General features: G+C 50.3%; 1 long non-coding RNA gene across 1 annotated transcript; it reads right to left on the bottom strand.

Moving 5' to 3' along the window:
* Window positions 1-5263: 5263 nt before the first annotated feature.
* Window positions 5264-6481, bottom strand: LOC120410398. Its single transcript, XR_005602579.1, has 3 exons — window positions 6042-6481; window positions 5655-5717; window positions 5264-5560 (listed from the first exon to the last, which is right to left on the bottom strand). It is a non-coding gene; the product is annotated as an uncharacterized LOC120410398 (long non-coding RNA).
* Between the last annotated feature and the right edge of the window lie 3006 nt (window positions 6482-9487).

Raw genomic sequence — 9487 nt, 5'->3', positions numbered from 1 at the left:
TTAGTCTAACCATTTCTCTCAAGGAGAGAAACTCCTATGGGAAGCACCCAGACAGCAGAGCATGATTTCTTATTACTTTATACTTGACAGGCAAGACAGAGTAACTGCTAAAAGCAACAGAGATAAGGAGAATAGAACAACGCTACCAAATAAAAACACTTACCTCTGTACACTCATCAGCTCAGTGTGAAGGACTGGGTCTGAAGAGCACAGGATCAGGGTCTGTGACTCCAGGGAAGGAAAGGCACCACAGAGGGATGCTTCCACCGACAGCCATGAACTCCTGAATACCTGGGAGGTGGCTCTTGCAGCACCTCTAACCTCAGTCAGCTGCTGCACTGACCTTCCTTCTCCAGGTGCAGCCAGCCCAACAAAGAGCCCAAGGCATGGTAGCAGTGCTTGTGCAAAGCCCAGGGACAGCCTGGGTGTGCAGCACAGGTCACAGCACCCATAGCTCCTGTGCCAGTCTGCCTGCTGACTCCAACCTCCACATCAGCACCAGGGAGGCCCTCCTGCTCTCCCACACGCTCCAGCCACTGCTGCCAGCCCTTGCTGCACTCAGCAGCCCCCTTCACATTGCTCATGGAGAGATGGCTGTCAAAAAAATAGCCCCCACGCTGTCCCCAGACTCCCCTCCCCGTGGTGGTTGGGGGCAACCACTTGAACACAATCCCAAGCACTGGGCAGAGCAGCCCTGGGAGCCAGTGCAGGAGCCCTGTGCCTGAACACATCCCGGCCTCAGTGGCCACCCACACGCCACAGGCAGATTTGCTGCCTGCAGGAGGCAGCTACATGGGCTAATTGGTCACCTCCCTGACAGCTCCAGTCATATTGCTCACGCTCCTTTACATAACCTGGCTGATATGGAGCTTGCTATGGCTGGTTTGGGATTGCTAGGGAGCTGGTGCAAGTGCTGGTGGAGTTTTATTATTGCTGTTATTTATCATTATTTGCATTACAATAGTGCCCTGGGGCCTCTGTTAGGATTAGGATGCAGTTGTCCGGGGTGTGGGGAATATTTAGCTGGAGACTCACAGCCGGGAACAAGGTGTGTGCTTAAACTCCCTTGGAAAAGCATTGTTGTGCATACAAAAGAGTCTCTAGCCCAGTGGGTTTTAGTCTTTCCTAGTGCCTGAACGCTACCACTTCTGAACACTGCTCCTTCTGAGATCCACCAGCCTCTGGAAAGGCTTGGAGGCATAGCAGGGCTGCTTTTATTTCTGATTAATGGAGGATTCTGGCCATTCCCTCACTGCCCACAAGATCAAAAGGCAATCCAGAAATGAAGGAGACACATCATAAAGTCTACCAGGACCCCCAGCACAAAGAAGAGCCTCACCTGTGTTTGGTTTGCAGCCCCCCTCTGCCCTGGCATCCCTGAAGGGAGGTGGTGGGCATGGCTGGTGAGGAACAGCTCTCCTCTTGCAGGACAGCCTGAGCTCCTGCCCAAGCTGCTCAGCTCTCAGCAAGGCCATGGGGAGGGAGAACAATGTGGCTGAACACGATCTGTGTTGGCTGCTGCCCATCTCCTGAGCCTCTGCGTGAGTTGCGCAGACAAAACTGAAGCCAGGAGAGCTTGGCAGTTGTTCTCATTTCTGCAAAGCAAACACCCCAAAGACCCAGGAGCTCCTAGGACATAATTTAGCAAACACCTAATGGCACACAGCAGCACCAGGCAACAGCTTAAGAAATGCAGTAATGAGTGCCCTGTTACATTATGACCGCTTTTTGCTATTTATTTAGCCCCATTAGCATTTGTCAGAGCAAATGGAAACCGGCTACTGTCCCAAGGAATTCAGCCTCTTTCAATTGTCAAAGCCATAAAAATTCAAGGTGTGGGATGTGGGGATAAGAGCTGAAATCTCAGCCGAGGGGGTGAGGAGATTCAGTGTAACACAAATGTCACTACACACAGAATGATTGTCATTCCATCTGACCAGGACATCAGGCTGGACACCACTGTGCTTTGGACATCGACACGTCCGGCTCAGGTGACCAGGTCTCATTCAGCTCATCGTTTCTCTACACCACTACACCCTTCATTTGGTCAGCAGCACTGCCACTCCTCACAGGGGACAGGACCTCAGCTGGACAGAGCAGCAAAAAGAACCCTTTGTGGGACAACTACAGCAACAAGGAACTCAGGGTCTGCCTCCCACCCAAACGCTGTGCCTGGCCAACCCCTGTGAGCTATTAAAAAACCTGCCGAAATTATGCCTACAGGAGGTAAGAAGCCAAACCAGGCAAAGACTGGTCCCAAGTTACAGTCAGATCAACATCTGCACTGTGAACATCCTGCAGCTGCCCTCGAGCAGAACGAAGCAGTCAGGGGTCTAGCTAGAGGGGCTGGATACCTCACTCCCCTCTGCACAGAAGCACTCTGTCCCCTGGCTCTGAAAGTAATCTTCCACGATATCTGCCATGGGCAATGCTTTCAGATTCTGGTTTTTCCCCTTCCACATGTAGATTTCCTCCCTGCCTTTGGGACCAGCAAGGGAACACTCTCCACACAAGAGAAGCTGCACCCAGATACCCCACACTGCACTCCCAGACACATGGTACCAGGTCTGACGTGCCTGTATGCCTCTGGATAAAAAGATCATTTAACATGCTCAGGGCAGATGGGCAGTCAAGTAAAAAGCTTCTCCACTAGGCTCACTCTGCAGTAAATTTATTAGCAATGGGACTTCCTAAATAACACAGGTGGAAGAGGGCAGCTTGGTGGTATACTGGGAGAGACAGATTTCCACTGCTCCATCAGCTGGCAAACCTCAGTGGGACTGTGCCTCCAGCATTCAACAAGCCTGGCTCAGCGTGGAGTAAGTGAATCTTGCTGTATTTAAAGAGAGAGTCTCAAGGGTTCCCTTTTAATCTCATCTCTGTTTGCAATTCCCCCTTCTGAGCCTACGAGCAACACTTCTTTCCCCTTCAAGTGCTACTCTGCTCTGTTCAATTTTCTCTTCATCCCTCCCTGCCCTCTCCTTCCCTCTGCTATCCCCATGTTTCTTTAATGGAGCTTGAAATTATAATATGGTGATTCAGCTTCCTTTCACGTCTGCCAAGAGTCAGTGGCACAACCCTGGAAGTAGGGTTTGCTGGTCTCCTCAGCCTGGGCTGCAGCAACCTCTGCACCGTGAGACTTGGGGGTCTTCTTCCTGTCACAGGTGGCAAGGAGAGGAACTTCTCCAGGAGCTCCAGAGTTGGCCATGGACCACTGTGCAACCACAGGACACCATGCACAATGTCCAGAGCATGTTATTCCTTGCCAGGCATATACATCTGGATTTGCTGGGTGTGTTTGAAATGAAGGGCCTGGGAGATGCCAGGCAATGTGCCATGGCCTATGGAAGAAATGTCTGCCAAACACCCTCTCTGCCACCAGCCCAGTCTTGCTCTACACTTTTTTATTTCCTTCCTCCCTTCCAAGCAATGTTCCTCCTCCTGAACAGACAAATTCTTGTGCCACCAAAGAAATTCTTGTGCCACCACCTCTTTGTTCCTTTCGTTCACCAGCTTCCAGGTATTCTAGCTTTGGAGCCACAGTGTTGACACTCTCCCGGATAAAGCACGTGCAGGCAGTCCAGCTCCTACCAGTAATCCCTGCTTGTCTTCATGCTTTCTAGATGACCATTTTGTCTTGGCTTCATTTTGGCCCCTTCTATCCCACCTGCTTCTCTCCTCAGTCCTTCCTCTTGCCTTTCCACAGCCATGCTCTGAAAGCTTCCTTTGTACTTCATAACACCCACCAGTCTATTTTCTCTCTTGCATATTCTTCATTTGCAGTCTGTTGGCATTTCTCAACCCCTTCCACCACAGCACCCATGCTCTCTCACCCCCTCCCAGGAGGTGCAGGGGCCTGAGGGGACAAATGTCCTGCCCCACTTCTTCCCGAAGCGCAGTTGTTGTGCTGGCCCTGCCTGTGCTCGGTGCTGGAGGCTCTCCTGGCTTGCTGAGGGCAGCACTGTGGTCAGGTGTGCTCCCCTGCAGTCCAACGCCCCTGTCTCACCCCAGGATGAATGCCAACAATTAGCACTAATGACTTCTGCCAAATTCCCCTCTACTTTCCCTGCCAGTGACGCCTGTCAGCAGGCAGGCAGCCTTTTCCTGCATGCAGCGAGCAGGAACAAAAGAGGCTTTACACGGATACGCGTGCACACGAGGTGACTGTTACCTTGAGGACTTCTAGAGTCAAACAACACGAGTCTTTATGGCTGAGAGCTGGGCTGCCTGCTAGAGAACAGGCACACGTCCCCTGTGGGTCAGCGGCAGGCAGGGGACCAGCAGCTGCTGAGCCGCGAGTTACGAGCACACGTGCAGCAGCAGGGATGTGTGGAATGAGTGTTTATGTAGCAATATACATTTCTGAGCAGGAAATGTCATTCAGCAGACTGCCAGCGTGGCTGGGACCACACGGGGAGCAGTGAGTGTGTCTGTGGGTACCGTGCCACCGCCACAGCACAGACCACTGCGGTGTGTGAACGTGAGCGTGGGGAGAGCAGCCTGACGTGTCTTCTGGCCTTTTGGGCTAATTGATTTAGGAAGTAGTTAGGCTTTTCCTCCATTAGTGAGGCAACTGTGCCTCCCTAGAGCTTACCCAGGAACACTTTCCAGTAACTGTTCAGATACCAATAAATGATGCATAAGCTAAAGATGCTACGTCAATAAGGAGAGGTTGTGTAATAAACAAGAATTATATGAAGGGAAGGGAAAATAAAATCCCTAGTTCAAGTCAAAAAGGGGAAATCCTCTGTATGAAAGCTAGAAAACTGGACTCTTTCAAAGAACCAGCCATTTTTTAAAATCACCAGTAATCCATCCCTTCCATCATTTCTTAAAAATCCTATGTAGTGGTAGCTCAGCTAAGGCAAGACTGCTCTTGGTCCCCTGTGTGTGCCCTGAAGGGGTGAGTCCTCTGTGTGCACTCGGGATTTCCAGGCCTGTAACAGCTGCATCAGGTCTGGGTTGTAGCTGAAACCAACCCCAAACTAACACACAACTGCAGGACATGTCCCCAGGACATACCAAAGCCATGGCATGGAAAGCACATCCATGTCTGTAATTACCACCTCTGTGCCTCCCTGGCTCCCCTTTACTACACAACACAGGGAGCAAGGACCATGGCAGTACACAGAAATCCAGAGATGGGGATTAATGGTTATGATACAATAGAAACAGAAAGGTAACACTATCTAAAAGTGCATTTCTTCTCCTCCTTCAGTCTCATGCAGAATCCTTCTTTATAGGGGACACAAAAGGCAGCAAGAAGGGGAAACCATATACATTTATTAGTCCCTCTGGAGCTGCAGTCTTGGTGCCAGCAGTTCAAAGCCCTCATTTCAGATGATTTTAGTTGGAGGTAGAGTTGTTTTAGCAGAGAGTGTCAAATGAATGCTGGACATGAAGGTCATGTTTACACAAGATAGGTGCTCTGATTTAGTTTAGTTTCTTTGCTGCAATGCCCAAGTTGCTTTATATTAAAGTGTCAGCTTCAGCAACGTTGGTGCAATCCAGGGCTGGAGTGACAAGTGTCAGAAACGGGAGTCATTGTCCCTCAGATAGCCTGCAGGACCAGAGATGGAAGAATCCATTCAGCCTCATTTCTCATGCAAGCCCAGCTAGCCTGCAAAACAAAAGGAACCCTCCCTGCCACTTACTTCTTACTCCACTTCTTTGCAGCTGCTGAGAAGAGAGCCCTGCTCCTGCAGACCTGTGGACATCTGCCAGAGCAATGTCAAAAAGGAATTAATTATGATGACAACAATTCTTACCACCATATGGCTGTCAGACTCGCTCAGGGAGGGAGAACACCTCTGTTTTCCCACCTTTCTTTCGCCCCAGGAGAAGTTTCATTTCTGGATAGTTCATGACAGCCTGTCCTTTCACACAGCCTCTCCTCTTCACCCCTTAACATCAGGCTGCTGCTTTCCAGCCCTCTAGGTGCTAAAATTCCTCAACACCTTACTCAGGAGAAGACTCAGATCATGGGTTGGCCAGAGGTTCATTCCTGCTTGCAGTCCCTGCCTAGGAGGACTTTCCCTTACCATTGCACTGGTTGCTTTCCTCTTCCTCTCTCCTCCACTGTTGTGTCAATGCTCTCTCCTGCGGTCCTCTCCCAGAAGGAAGTGGGGGAGTCTGGATGGATTGAACCTCATCTCCTCCTCAGCAAACCTGCAAGAAGTCTTGGCTGTGGCCAGAAATGCTCTCGCAGGTCCGTGGTGTGTCGGGCTCCCGTCCCCCCGCCGCGCAGCCCCGGGCGAGGGGCCGTGAGGGCGGCACGGGGTTTCCCCAGCCCCTGCTCAGCCTCGCTCCCATTGGCTGCTCTGTGCTCCCTGCGCGGGAAGGACCCTCGGGCCGGGACTGGGAGAGTTCCTGGGCAGAGCCCCGGCCGCGGCTGGGGAAATGAGCAGCTCTCCAACACCTACCAACAGTCCCTCCCTAGAGATTGCCTTCCCACCGGACTCCTGGTTTGGTATAGGCGTGTTACAGTAATCCCCGCTGTAACAGTGGTGATGGACCAGCCCCTGATGACATGGCTGGTCTTTGCCTGAGCAACCCATCTCAAGGAGTGGGAGAGAAATTCATGTCTGCTTTAGTTGTGCAGTGCCATAAGTGTCTCCCTAAAATCAGCCTAAAATTTAGATGAGCAGGGAGGTCATGCTCCTACATCACCTTCTGTCACACACTAAAAGGCCCTCACTGGTTTTTCTAACCTGCTTTTCTGAGCTCTAGCTAGCCCAAGAAGCTCCCTTTAACGCATTCCTCCCTGGTTTCTCACAACCTGCAGCTCAGAAAGCCCTGAGCTGAAATACCTCTCGGAGCAAGAAGGTATGTTCTTGGTTTTAATAGCCCTAGGAGATTTTTACCCATGAATTTGTCCAAATGCTTTTTGAACCATGTAAACACAAGCCCATAGCATACTGTGGCAAGGAGTCCCCAGATGAACAGCGCCCTGTATTGGGAATTTCTCCCTGTTGTTTTGAGCAATCCAGCATGCCAGCTGTGGCTGGTGCCCCTCTATTCTTCTAGAGCATCAACTAGGCAATGGTGTTCCTTGCTTGCCCTCTGGCTGATGCTGTTTCTGATTTTAAAGACCCCTAGCAAAAACAAAGCAAATTCTCAGCTGAAGAATTCATCCCTTCTCAGGCAGACTACGCTGATTTACACCAAGGGCCTGGCCCTCTACCCTTTCTCAAAATGCAGGATGACCCCTAAAGTTTATGTTTGTAAAGCTTTATAAAAACACTTTATGTAGTGAAGGTGAGTGTGCATCTCAGGCATTTTCTGCTCCTGCAACACACACACAGCTACAGTTTTAGCATAAAAATTTCCTTTCAAGACAAGAACGGCAAGACGAAGCAGGCATGAATCCACTGACCAAGAGCTTCTTACAGAAGCTCTTGTTCCATGGCATTCAAGGGATGTTTTGAATGAGGTGATCAGAGTAGCTCAAGCTTAATACAGCTTGACATCAATTAACTGTTAGTGTTGAACCAGAACAGTAGAGTAAGCTGTACTTATTGCTAGCCAGATAGTCTCCAATGGCCAAGGAGAAAATAATCACTAAAGGCAAGGGGAGATTAAAGTGAGGTGACAATGTCAGAGTGCTCTTTTTCTACAAATTATAGATTTTCTTGGCAGTGCTCACAGCCTGTTCGTTCACTAGTACTCACAAGAAGTCTAACTCTATTTTTTCCTTCACCAACCTGTTTATACCAAACCATCTCCCTTCCTTAACCTCAGCTGGAGTGGCTGTGGTAACAAGAATTGTCGGACACACATCAGGAAGGAACAATCCTTCTACTTCACAGGTGACACCAGAGGCCCAGGACACAGAGGTTCATTTCCCTCGAGGGTACAACTTCCCAATCTTCTGCAACCCAGAGGAAGAGAGGATGAGCCACAGTGAAAACATAAGAAGAGCAAGGAAGCAGCAGTGTTGTGGCTCCCTTCTACTGCTGCAAGCTCATTGGACATGCTGCCAGAAACCCCTGTCCAAGGGAGAGCCTTGCCAGGCCACCAACGGGGCATTTGTGAGAAATGGTGTCCCCACAGTCCCCCCAGGGCACTGCTCCCCACACAAACCTGCACACAGATGGTGTCATTTGGCCCTGAGGCATCTTGGTAGGAATAAGAGATGCTGTGTTATGGTGCTGCAGCTTGTCTTTGTTCTCCAAGGCCAGACTCTGCCCTCATCATGCCCCAAGACCACAGCAGAGAAAATCAAGCCACTGAGACTGTTGCCTTATGCAAGAGAAACCAAGTCTGCTTCCCCTGCTCCTGGCTGCTCTGCCACGTGAATCTCTGTTCTGCTGGAGAGCAGCTTACCTGGGGGGCAGGCTGGAGTTAATTTGCAGTGCTGGTAGCAGATGGAGGGTCCCTAACCCTCAGGTGAAACCTGACATGGTTTTCCATGAAAGTGGTCTCTGAGCACGGCAGGGTTTTGTGCTAATGATGACAGCCACACACCTGAACAACTGCCACCCCCTTTTCTTGCAACAATCCTTATTTAGAAAATAAAAAGGAGACCCAAAGAGCTCAAAGCCTGCTGACTGTTGGTGCCTGTGCTCCTCGCCCACATCCGTGTCTGACCTCCACAGTGCCTGGCTGTACCACATGTGGTCAGGCAGCACTTTTTTGTGCCAGGAGAACGATTCAGAACGGGAATCAGCCCTTCTTCTGCATTTGCAAGCAGAGCTTAGCCAACAAACTACACAAACCTGGGGCTGAGAAATAGCAATGCCCCCCGGCAGCATGGCTAACAGCAGGGAATACAGCCAGAGCATGCAGAATGCAGCTGGGGTTTTATCCCTCCAAGCTGGTGAACTCTGGGCTGTTCTGCAACCAGAGAAGCTGCTTACAGCAGAGAGCAGAAACAAAAATCCTGCTTGCAAGAGTATTTGGGGAGGGAGATGAGACATGGACTGCCTCCACTTGGCTCTGTTCACAGTGAGGGATCTGTGTTCCCAAGTCCTCTGCACAGGGCTGAGATCCTTGCTTAAAAACTACAGGCTGTTCACAACATTTCCTGACACTGCCCAGTGCTTCCAAAGGCAGGCTCTGGGTTGGGGCAACTCATCTGCAAAGGATGCAGATGAATTTTCTGAGAGCTATGAAATAGCTCTCTCCTGCCTGAGGAACTAAAACAACTTCAATCCATAGAGTGGCCCTAGAAAGACAGAGCTCACTTTTGCAAATTTGGGCTGTGTTGCCAAAAAAGACTGAGGCTCTTCACAGGGATGCAAGGAGACACACTCTCTCCTAGGCAGGAGGATATTTGGGCTTAATTGGCACCATCCGATTGGCACCAGAAATAGAAACTCTTGCTTAGTGCCTGCAGTCAAAACATCTGCTTCACACCTCTTGGCCCTGGGACCTTGAGCCAAAATTCAAGTGCAGCTCTCAAGGGCAACATAGACCCAAGTACCTCTAAAAGTAGTAGACTGAATTAGGATTTCTGCGTGCACAGTGCCTACACCATGATGATTTT

The sequence above is a fragment of the Corvus cornix genome, chromosome 1 (assembly GCF_000738735.6).
Source record: "Corvus cornix cornix isolate S_Up_H32 chromosome 1, ASM73873v5, whole genome shotgun sequence".
NCBI lineage: Eukaryota > Metazoa > Chordata > Aves > Passeriformes > Corvidae > Corvus > Corvus cornix.
Note: the sequence above shows the minus strand (reverse complement) of the source record. Positions and strands in the feature narration are given on the sequence as shown.